The sequence below is a fragment of the Eubalaena glacialis genome, chromosome 4, assembly GCF_028564815.1.
Source record: "Eubalaena glacialis isolate mEubGla1 chromosome 4, mEubGla1.1.hap2.+ XY, whole genome shotgun sequence".
NCBI classification, from domain to species: Eukaryota; Metazoa; Chordata; class Mammalia; order Artiodactyla; family Balaenidae; genus Eubalaena; species Eubalaena glacialis.
The window spans coordinates 64,391,450-64,403,623 of NC_083719.1; the positions used below are offsets into that span (position 1 = coordinate 64,391,450).

At 40.5% G+C, this 12,174-nt stretch overlaps 1 protein-coding gene across 1 annotated transcript in view; it reads left to right on the forward strand.

Moving 5' to 3' along the window:
• The window catches only part of RASGRF2 (Ras protein specific guanine nucleotide releasing factor 2), a 224,169-nt gene that overhangs the window by 61,682 nt on the left and 150,313 nt on the right, over window positions 1–12,174 (forward strand). The window lies entirely within an intron of this gene.

Sequence of the window (12,174 nt, forward strand, 5' to 3'; positions counted from 1 at the left end):
TGTGAAATTCATCCTGACTTTGTTCATATATTAGCAGAGCCACAAAGTTAATGAAGCTCATTCAGAGAAAGGATTTGACAACCGTTTTTGCTTGGCATTGTGCTAATTAAACAACTGGTTGGTTGACTAAACATTTTACCTTTAGAGGACAGTCTGACGGCATTACTTTGGTATTACTGCCTTTTGAATAGAAAATGCTCAATAATTATGGGTTTATTGATCCCTCCTTTTAAGTCTGAGCTTTTGATGACTGATGACTGTTTTAGCCTGAGGCTATTTCTTTTCTGAGCTGCAGATCCTACGTAGAAACAGGGACTGCTCAGAATCCTTCTCTTGGTCACTGCTCTTTTCCTGAGGTGTCTCTCAGTACTGGACTGGATGCTCTATCTTTGGTGCCATGAAAATCACATTCTTGAGGCTGGCTTTTGTACCTCAGAGCCGAATTAACTTGCCCCCCTTTGCCTTCAGAGGACCTTTAAGTCATTTCCTGGCATGTCAGATTGCATGTTTTCTTCCTTAGATCTGGCCCAGGAAAACATCTTTTTGGAAATTAACATTCTCATTTTGAAGATTTGACCTGGTCTAGGAAGCTTTTTCTCCAGTTTTGCTCAAAGTTGGTTGATATTGTATTTCTAGAAACTGGCACATTTAAAATATCATTTCATCATGTATTACTGGCACCGACTGGTTCATGGGAAGCTGCTAGCAAGGCTCAGTCTTGTTTCTGTCGGGATCAGGTGAGGCCAGAGTATTTTAATAGTAATGAAGTCTGCGCTTGTTCTATAAGTGGTTTGCTGGTTGGGTATGGAACTTTAGACATTTCCAGTAACCTGATATTTCTTTGTTCTCTTGGCCATATCTGTCCACCATGGTTGATTTAGTTGTAGACATTAGGACAATCAAAAACACTGACCCAATTGATTGTGGGTCTTTAGGGCTCATTGGCTGACAAGACAGTGTCCACAGCTCTTTTACCTACGTTTTGTCTTCTGGAGCCCTGATCAAACGAAGCCTCGGAAGTTAGAAGGTAGACATGGCCTGGAAGAGGATCCAGTTGTACCAAGTTGTACTAAGAGGTACCAAGGGTCTTCCCATTCTGGCCTAAGCATAAGACCTGAAGGACCTGGTCTGTGACAGTTGGGAAGAGAGGTGGGTGGAAAGTATTCCAGAGTTGTAGGGGGTAGACTTCAAAGGACCTTGTGACCACCTGGATGTGGGCCGTCTTAGACCAGGGTGGTGTCTAACATGTCTCTCAGGTCCCTAGCTTGGATGGTGTCACTTCCTGGGAGGACATATGATGAATGAGAGCAGGTCTGTGGGGCAGGACGACGAGCACTGGCCAGGAAGGGCTTCTGCAGGGAATTGGAGGGTATGACTGCCTGGAAGGGGCAGTGGGGAACTGTGCAATACTGATGGGTCTCCTTGCCCCTTGGTATGTCAGATATGGGAGAATGAGTAACAGGGGCTGCTAGAGAAGTCAGGTGTGTCCTGAGGGGAGAGCTGGCTCGGGGTTTCTACCAAGCCAAGGGAGGGCTGAGGTCAGGGGAGGGCTTGTGAAACATTGGAGTCATGGGGAATGTGGTGCCTGGTGTTGCACACATGGGGTGTATGTGGCTTTGCTCACCGGCAGAGCTATGACTCATGCTCTCAGTGTTTGAGATGGTCCTACTATCTTTCGCCTGCTTTCCAACGTCTCCAACTGAAACTCAGCGCCCTCCCTCAATGCTCTCTCCTCCCTTTGGTGTGTGCCTGTGGCGGGTGGCTCTTAGGGTTTCCTTCATGGGGAGCGTATTTGCAAGAGAAAAAGGAATCGGACATATGCCTCCATTCCATAAAGCTCATGTTGCATTTAGTTTGGCTAGGGCTTGACGTAGCCCTTTCCTTCACCCTGTCAGTTCTGAACTTGATGAGCAGAGAGACTTAATCCTCCAGTTAAGATTTTTAATTAAGCCTTGTCCTCTTGTCCACTAAAGAAAGCTCTAATCCAGCCTCTTGGGCCTGTTTTTATCTATAGTCCTTTTGATTACACGTGCCTCAGGTGGCCTGTTGTCCATATTCCCCCTTCTTTCTCTCTCAATCTCTTCACCCCTCCCTCCAACACACACACACACACACACACACACACACACACACACACACCATGGTAATTGTCCCAAACACCTAATGCTTGTAACCTCATTCTTTTTACTTGGATAGAGGCTTAATTTAGAGCAAAGTGTATAATACAAAATCTGTCCAACACTGAAGGATGCACCGTGTATATCCTATCATCCCCATAAAATCAGCGCTTTGTAGAATGTGCATGGAAAAATCCCTCACAAATCAGAAGAGTGATTACATAGAAAAGCTGAAAACGCTTTATGTTTCATAGCAAAACCACAGGACTAGAAAATCAAAAATGGATGGTGATGTTATAGCCCAAAGCAATCCCAAGGCCATATTTTGTATTCTTCTGGTAACAGTAAAACTATCACTATTAAAAAAGCTGAAAATGTGGACTTTGTTTTTTTGAGATATTGGATTTCTTTACTATGAACTTCTGTCAGATCTTTGCCTCCAGATTTGCCCGATGAAAGAGACTTTGACATTTTTTCCCTTAGAGTTTGAACAGTACAACACAAAAGAAAAGGGGTAGTGTTTGCGGGTGAAAGATTTACTTGGTTGGGTGGTAGAACTTGTTTTCTATAGAGAAAAGTTGGGCTTGGATTGTCTTATTTGCAGCCCTTTGTTAATACTTCTACCAGTCAGTTATCTTTCCTGTTCCTTACGGTATTTTTGCTTCAGATGCTCATCTTGTCTCCTTCCTTAACCATCAGCTGACACTGCAGTGCGAGCTTGTGTCTCCACTCACAAAGCAGGCATTCCGTCCCCATGTGCACCTGGGCTCACCCACTGCAGGGGTCCACCCCAGGGGGACATCTCTGGTTCAGTGGAGAGCTCCTCCGTTAGCCTCTTCCCTCTGATTTTCTTGCTCTATTAATTATTCCATTTCTCCCGTATAGTTCCAGTCTATTTACCTGAGCCTCCTCTCTCCCCCTATCCCGCTCACTTTGACATTTTCCTTGTGTTCTTTGATTTTCCTTAAATCTCTCCCACCTTAAAACAAACCAAAAAACCCCTCCCTTGGCCCTGAATCCTCCTCTAGCTGCTGACCCCTCTCGAAAGCACAGCCTGGCTTCTTGGAGAAACGGCTTTGTTGTTCGTCCTCTGTATGCAGCGCCTGCTCTTTTCAGCCCTTGGCAACGGGTTTCTGTCCTTACCCCACTGAAGCTGTGTCACCTGGGTCAACAATGACTTTCCAAAGCTTTTCTTTCCTTATATAACTTTGTAGAAAGAGAAGAGATTCGTGGGAGTGAATTAGTGTTAGAACCTCTAACACTGATGTGAAACATGAAAAATATTGATTAGCCAGTGGAGTGGACCTATTGATGTAAGAGAATTTGAGAGCCAGAAAAATGGAGGGTAGCGATGCTAAAGCGGCCGTGAATGATGCCTGGAGGCCTGGTCTTGCTTAGAAAAGGGCGCTGCTGTTCATGCTCAAACATTGCTTAAATAGAAACTGCACTGCTGTCATCCTGGACTGGATTTCCCCAACTCCCAAAGACACCACGATGCCCCTGATATGAGGAATGCCGATTCCAAAGTTTTCTCAATAACATTGAGCATAATCCTGGAGCTGGTGGGAGTGTTTCTTCAGTTACCCGTTGTATGACTTTTCAGCCTGGGTTTTAACTATGGTTCTCTCTCTCTGATATTCTGGATATATATGCTAATTATAATTATCTAGCATATTAGACATGTATCTCTCATTAGCAAATATGTCTTCAATCAAAATAACTAGGATAAGGTTCTGGCCCAAGTAACAATTCCTTGCTAAGCTGATAGCAGTTTTTTTCCTTCTATAAAAATAATTAAGGGCTATGATTTTATACGGTGCCTCTTCTCTGGACTTTTCAGGATTCTGTGGAATATTTCCTTCTCTCCTGTGTGTAGTAGTGGTGGTTTGGTCTTGGTTATAAATATTATACAAGAATATTTTACTCCCATATATGTGCCATCTGTTGATACTCAACAGATTAGTTTGGCTTCCATCATGTTGAGTTATATGGCTTAATTTTATTATTCCCCTTTGCAGTGAGAAACCATTTTTTCTTGAGGGAAGTTAAACTGAATAACAAAAATAAATAAAGAAAGAAAAAAAATGAATAAATAAAACGAAACAGAAGTAATGAATAGATTAGACAAAAACAAACTTGATAAATGTTTACCTTATATCTTTTAAATTAAAAAAAAAACTCTTAAACTTGAGCGTTGTCTAGTAACTGGAAAACTTAATCAGACAAAACATATATTGGAAATATAGTAGAATAGAAATAGCAATGCTTTGAAAATTCTTACAGTGAAGGGAAGCCATGCGTTTTCAGTTGATTTGACACAGTCTGGAGTAGACTTTTATTTACTAGTGGGATACATAAAGAAAGCTTTAACAACCCAATCAAAAAATGGGCAGAAGACCTAAATAGACATTCCTCCAAAGAAAACATACAGATGGCCAAGAGGCATGTGAAAAGATGTTCAACATCGCTAAATATTAGAGAAATGCAAACCAAAACTACAGTGAGATATCACCTCACACCAGTTAAAATGGCTATCATCAAAAAATCCACAAACAGCAAATGCTGGAGAGGGTGTGGAGAGAAGGGAACCCTCCTACACTGTTGGTGGGGATGTAAATTGGTACAGCCACTATGGAGAACAGTATGGAGGTTCCTTAAAAAACTAAAAGTAGAACTACCATATGATCCTTCAATCCCACTCCTGGGCATATATCCAAAGAAAAACATGGTCCAAAAGGATACATGCACCCCAGTGTTCATTGCAGCACTGTTTACAATAGCCAAGACATGGAAGCAACCTAAATATCCATCGACAGAGGAATGGATAAAGAAGATGTGGTACATATATACAATGGAATATCACTCAGCCATTAAAAAGAATGAAATAGGGCTTCCCTGGTGGCGCAGTGGTTAAGAATCTGCCTGCCAATGCAGGGGACATGGGTTCGAGCCCTGGTCCGGGAAGATCCCACATGCTGCGGAGCAACCAGCCCATGTGCCACAACTACTGAGCCTGCGCTCTAGAGCCCACGAGCCACAACTACTGAGCCCATGTGCCGCAAGTACTGAAGCCTGTGCGCCTAGAGCCTGTGCTCCACAAGAGAAGCCACCGCAATGAAAGGCCCGCGCACCGCAACGAGGAGTAGCCCCCGCTCGCCGCAACTAGAGAAAGCCCACGCGCAGCAGTGAAGACCCAACACAGCCAAAAATTAAAAAAAAAAAATTTAATTTAAAAATTTTTTAAAATTTTTAAAAAAGGAATGAAATAATGCCATTTGCAGCAACATGGTTGGACCTAGAGATTGTCATACCGAGTGAAGTCAGACAAAGAGAAATATCGTATATTGCTTCTATGGGGAATCTAAAAAGAAATGATTCAAATGAACTTATTTACAAAACAGAAACAGACTCACAGACTTAGAGAACTTAATTCCCCTGGGGGAAGGGTGGAGGGAAGGGATAGTTAGGGAGTTTGGGACTGACATGTACACACTGCTATATTTAAAATGCATAACCAGCAAGGACCTACTGTATAACACAGGGAACTATGCTCAATATTATGTAACAACCTAAATGGGAAAAGAATTTGAAAAAAAAATAGGTACATGTATATGTATAACTGAATCACTTTGCTGTACACCTGAAATTATCAGAACATTGTTAATCAACTATACTACAATATAAAATAAAAAGCTAAAAAAAAGAGAAAGCTTTATGATTTTAAGGTGGGAGGATATCCCAGTAAGAGCAGTAAGCTATGGAGACCAAATGAATACTTTGAATGACTTGAAAATTGTGAGAAATGAAAGGTATTTTGTGAAGAAGAATAAACCATGCAAAATAAATCACATTAGATGACTTTTCTTTTCATTTGACATTGACTTCATTTGAATGACTATTTTGTGGCAGGCCCCATGCTAGATGCTGGACTAATCTCTAACATTTTTTCCTGGATTATTGTGGAACTTCTAACTGGTCTCCCTTTCTCCCCTTGTACTCCACCCCTCACCTCTGTCCTTTCCCACCACAGCAGCCAGTGTGATCCTGTTAAAAAGTCGAATTTGCCACACCTCTGATTAAAGCTCGGCATCTCATGCAGGGTAAAAACCTGACACTCTATATTGGTCTACATGCATTAGAATCCTGTTCCCTCTTCTGCCTCTCACGTACTCCCCCCAGTAAACCGGCCACTTTGCCATTCCCCACACAGGCCAGACCCACTCCCATCACAGGGCTTTTGCACCTGCTCTTGCCTCTACTTGGAAGTCTCTTCCCCCAGCTGGACAGAAGGCTCACTCCTCAGGTCGTTACTCCAGTGCTGGATTCTCAGTGAGACCCTGGTTGAAGGTCTCTTGGTTAAAGAGACCCTCTCTTACACCCTGGTTAAAATTGTAACCCCATCTCCCCCACTTTCTTTCCTACTCCTCCATTTTTTCCTGTAAGGTAACCATCACCAGGTAACATACTATATATTTTTCTTATTTATTTTATTGTCTTTTGCTCCGCAGTACAGTATATACTCCACCAGGGCACAGATTTTTTTTCCTACTTTGTTTATTCCTGTATCCAGTGCTTTGAACAGTTTCTGGGTACATAACAGTCAATAAATATTGAATGAAAGAATGAATTTGGAGTCACAGAAACTTATAAAGAAGGAAATAAACATCACATAATCCCACCTCACAGAGTAAATAACTGCCATTAGGACTTGTGCGTGTGTGTGTGGGGTTCCACTTAATATTATAGAGATGTTGGAAAAATACAGAAAAGCACAAAAGAAGTGATTAATAATGACCCATAATTGCTCCAACCAGAGAAAACTCCTTTTTGTGTTTGGAGTATCTATCTTTCCCTCTTTCTCTCCCCTACTTCCCAACCCCTTGTAGCTGTGATATACATAATTTTCTCTCTCTGCAAGTGAACATGTGTGCATGTGCGTGCACAAATCATATTTATTTTAATCTCCTGGGGTTTTTGTTATTGTTGTTGTTCATTTATTAGTAAGTCTTGGGTATGTTACATTATGTTCACTATTCTTTAAAATATGATTTTAAATGGCTTGTATCATTCCATTGTGTAGATGTACTATTGCTTTTTTAATCACTTCCATATTATAGACACATATATTTAGATTGTTTCCATTTTCTTATATTTATTTTAATGAATGAACATCTTGTTTCTTTGTACATTTTTTGCAAGTCTTTATTTTTCCTGGGTTAGATTATTAGAAGTGAAATTACTGTGACCAAGGATATGTACGACCTTTTTAACCTATCCTGATACATATTGTGACATTGTCTTCTGGAATGGCTCACTCCAGTAGAGAGTACCCATTTTACCGTATCTTTACTGGTACCGAGTAGCACTGTTTTCTAAAACTCTTGATAAATTTGATAAACAATTTTTACTTCTTTGATTAAGTAGGACCTTTTTCCTGTATTTATTAGTCATTCATATATTATATTCTATAAAGTCCTTTTGTCTATTTCTTGACTCAGTAATTTTAGGCAGTATTATTGGCACCCTGCTATAAAGATGAAGAATTTAACACTCTTTCAATATCTCTTACCTCTCCTCCCTCTGTCCCCTCTGTTTTTGTTACTTACTTACTTTTGGCTCTTACAATGGTTGACTTTTTATCTTAAAATAATATCATTAAACCTCTATTAATTTATCAACTTTGGGCAGTATGTATTGACTCTCTGCTATGAGGTACATAAATTAAGACATTTAATGTGTTTTTATTGTTCTTTTCTCTCTTCTAACCCTGAGGTTTTATTACTTTCACTATTATTTATTCTCTATTTATAAACTTTTAAACATTTACCTTCTGTTCTCTAAATTTAATTAAGCCTCTGTTGATTCTGAAAATTAAAAAACAATGAGGGGTATTTACATCATGGTTTTACAAATATTACGTACCAACTATCACGGCTGATGTTTGGTTCCACAGAGAATGAAATATAATCATATGCAATTGTATATTTGCTCCTTGAAGGAGAATCTTGCATGCATTTACTTCTGATTTCTTTCTAGTGTCCTTTACTTCATCAGAGGTTTGTATTCTTGCATTCCATGTCATCTTTTGTCTTTGTTTTCTGTTTTGTTTGGTTGGAAAACCTCCTCATAATTTTTCTCCTGTAGTAAGCGTGGTCATTACTAAACTCTTTCTATCTTGAACTGGCACTTGATTGATTGACTGGTTGCCTGGCTGTAGGAATTTAGGTTCGAAATAATTTTCCTTCAATTCTCTATTGTGATCTAGCATCCGAGGTTACTGATGAGAAATGTATCATCTTGATACTCGCTGCTTTCCTTAGCTAACCTGTGGTTTCTGTTTGGAAGCTTTTATACATTTTCTCTATCCTTAGAGGTCTGATATTTTACCAGGGTATGTCAGGGTGTTAAATTTTTTTCATTTATTCTGTCTGGCATTTGGATTAGCCTTTCTTTTTTTTTTTTTTTAATATCTTTATTGGAGTATAATTGCTTTACAATGGTGTGTTAGTTTCTGCTTTATAACAAAGTGAATCAGTTATACATATACATATGTCCCCATATCTCTTCCCTCTTACGTCTCCCTCCCTCCCACCCTCCCTATCCCACCCCTCTAGGTGGTCACAAAGCACCGAGCTGATCTAGGATTAGCCTTTCTATTTAAACTGTACCATATACAGTTTGAAGAAGTCTTCTTTGATTTCGTGATTATTTCTTCCCCATCACAATCTCTGTTTTTGTTTTTGTTTTTTTCTTTCTGGAACTTCCATAAGATAGTTTTTAGACCTCTTGGATCTGTACTCCATGCTGCTCAGTTTTCTTTCTTATTTCTTATCTCTTTGTATTTTTGTTCAGTGTTCTTTTTCTCTGCAACCACCCAGCTTAGTTTTCAGCCATTGGTTAACACATTCGTTGACCTGTAAAATTTTAATAATTGTTTTTGTTTCCAAGAACTCTTCCTGTTATCTGATTACTTCTTTTCCATGACAGCCCCTTTTTGCCTTATGGCTCTACTATCCTTCTGTATCTCTCTGAAGGTAATAAACCTCTGTTACGTGAATTAGCCTTGTTTCTCTAGTATCTTTTCTGTTTGTTCATGTGAGGCTATATTTATTAACTCTTGCCGCTTGACAATTTACTCCACAATTCCTAAAACAATAAACAATTTATTGTCCCCCACAGTGTCTGTGGGTTGGGAATCCAGGCACTAGTTAGCTGGGTGCCTCTGCCCTAAGGTCACAAGCCAACAGTCAAGGTGTCGGCCAGGTCTGCAGTCTCATCTGAAGGCTCAGAAGGGGAAGGATCCGCTTCCAAGTTCGCTCACGTGATTGTTGGCTAGATTCACTTCCTTACCAGTTGTTGCACTGAAACCTCAGTTTCTCATCACCTCTTAGCCGGGGGCCTCTCTCAGTTTCCATCTATGTGGGCCTCTCCGTGCAGCAGCTCACAACATGGCACTGGCTTCCAGCGCAAACCGGCAAGACAGCAAGAGAAGGCCAGTAAGATGGAATCCAGAGTCTCCTTGTAAACTGATCTTGAAGTGCCATCCCATCACTTTTGCCATATTCTGTTCCTTAGAAGTAAGTCATTTAGGTCCAGCTCACACTCAAGAGGAAGGTGTTCCATAAGAACATGAATACCAGAAGGCAGGGACCACTAGGGGTCATCTTACATGCTGCCTACTACTTTCTCTTTGAGATTGGTTTTCTCAAGTGTCTAGTGATCTTTGTTTATAAATGAAGGATCTTGAGGGTTATTACAGGTAGCTGGCCTGGGTTTACATTGTGACTGTGAATGTAGGGTCTCTGCCACTTGTGTAGGCTTCCTTTTCAGGTATGTGGGCAGACAGCAGGAAGGTTGGCTGGGACTCCCCTTGGTATGATTCTATTCCCTGTAGTGTGCATGGGTGGAACCTGTGACTTGTTATCAGCTACTAGGATATAGCAAACACAATGGGATAGTCACTCCCTTGATTAGGTTACCTTCTATGGCAAAGGAAAAGGGGTTTTGCAGATGTAATTATGGTCCTGAATCAGTTGATTTTTTAGTTAATTAAAAAGGAGATTTTCCTGGGTGGGCCTGACTTAATCAAATGTAAGAGGGATGGAGGCCCTCCCTGAGGTCAGAGATGCTCTCCTGCTGGCCTTGAAGAAGCAAACTGCATGAGTTCTATAGCTGCAAGAAAATGACTTTTTCCAACAGCCTGAATGAACATGGGTGTGGGTTCTTTCCCATTCAAGCCTCCAGAACAGAATGCATCTGGGCTGACACCTTGATTGCAGCCTTATGAGACTCTGAGCTGAGGATTCAGCTAAACTGACCCATGGAAACTGTGAGATAATACATATGTGTTGTTTAAACCACTAAGTTTGTGGTAATTTGTTACACAATAGAAAATTCATACAGTGTATTTCACTCCTAGTCCTTTTCAGTGCCTTTCCTTTTCTGGTTCTCTCTTCTGTCTACAGTGGATGTGTGGTGTAAAGCCAAGCTGTGTTCTCTCTGAGTCTAGCCTCCCCATGAGGAGCCTTCTTCAGGAAGGTGGCCCCCTTTCTACAGAGAGCAGGTCTTGGGCTGTGACTTGAGGGCATGTCATTCCTGCCAGTTGTGCTTTTTATTTCTTTATCTTGGAGAATGGGAAGAGGAGGAACCTAACTTCCAGATGTTCTGAAGTCACTTTTTAATGAAAGACTCTGATGATCGTTCCCTTGCCCACTCCCGTCCTTTGTATTTGTTGATTCTGGCTTGGAGCATCTCTGGCCATTCTTGGTGGGAACCATGCTTTTGCAAGGGGTCTGCGTGTGTGGTTTCCTTGCTCTACTTTTCCCACCACTCTGATTCTACTTGGTTTTTCTCTTTATGGAATTTCACAAAACTTCTGGTCTGTTGACAGCATATTTTCCTGTTGTGTAATGCTGTTATGGTTTCATTCTTTAAACAGAAAACAATTTTACTAGCATTTCAGTGGGATCTTGGAAGTGAAGGGAGGCAGATATCGGTGATGAGTCTGCATGAATTCAGCTGCACATCCTGGTCTGGACTTTTTCTTTTTATAGGAGAAAATAAAATACTCGTTTGCTACCTAACACTGATCTAACATATTTGTAAGAAATTCGGCATGTTTCTAATAAAATTGATGAGAAAGGGCAGAATTTTCATTATATTAACTAATTTTCTCATGCTCTGTTATTACTTTCTCCTTTCAAAGTACCGCAAAGCATATTTCTGTGAAGACTGTGCTCTTTTTTTCTTCTTTCCCCCTCTTCCCACTTACACTTACACAGCCTTTCTTTCTACTTTCTTAAGGTAATTTCTTAGAACAAGTGACTTAAAAATATTGCTGACACTATGTATTTTTTTTCTAACACTAATGGCACACGTGATGTAAGTGCTGAGAATGTGAGATAATTGAACTAAAACTGTGATTTTAGAATTGTCTTAAGACTCTTTTAGTTCCAAGTAACACAAAGATATTTCAAACTAGTTTAGGTTAAAGAGAGAAGTTATTAGGTGGAAACTGCAACAGTATCTCACCAAACCCAAGGGGAAAATTATATTCAGATACCATGAGGGTCTGGAACCAGAAACTAGAAGCCAACAGGAACCCAGGAAGTCATTACCTTTCTTTCTCTCTTGTCTCTGTTTTTCTGAACATCTGCTTATTCTCTTCTCTCTCAGCAGACTTACTTTGCTTTGGCATGGGTTTGGCCACATATAGCTAACCAACAGTAGTAACCTCAGCTTCCAAGTTCATATCATCTCAGTTCAAGCAAATAAGTCAGAGGCACAATCCGAGATTCCAAGGGGAAAGAATCCAGTTTGTTTAGCTTGGGCCAGTTATCTTTTTTTAGACCAGTGAAGTGTGGTCATGAGGGCAGATTTTGTGTTATAAACATGGCTGCCACAGCCCAAGTTCTCAAAGAAGAGGTAAGTGGGTAGAAGATATCTCAAGTGGGCAGATATCCCAAAACATGTCTGTTGTAATATTCTTCTTTATATCCAGTGTGCTGTTTCTCATTAGAGAGACAGTTTAGCTTGTGGTTAAGAACATGGGCTTAGG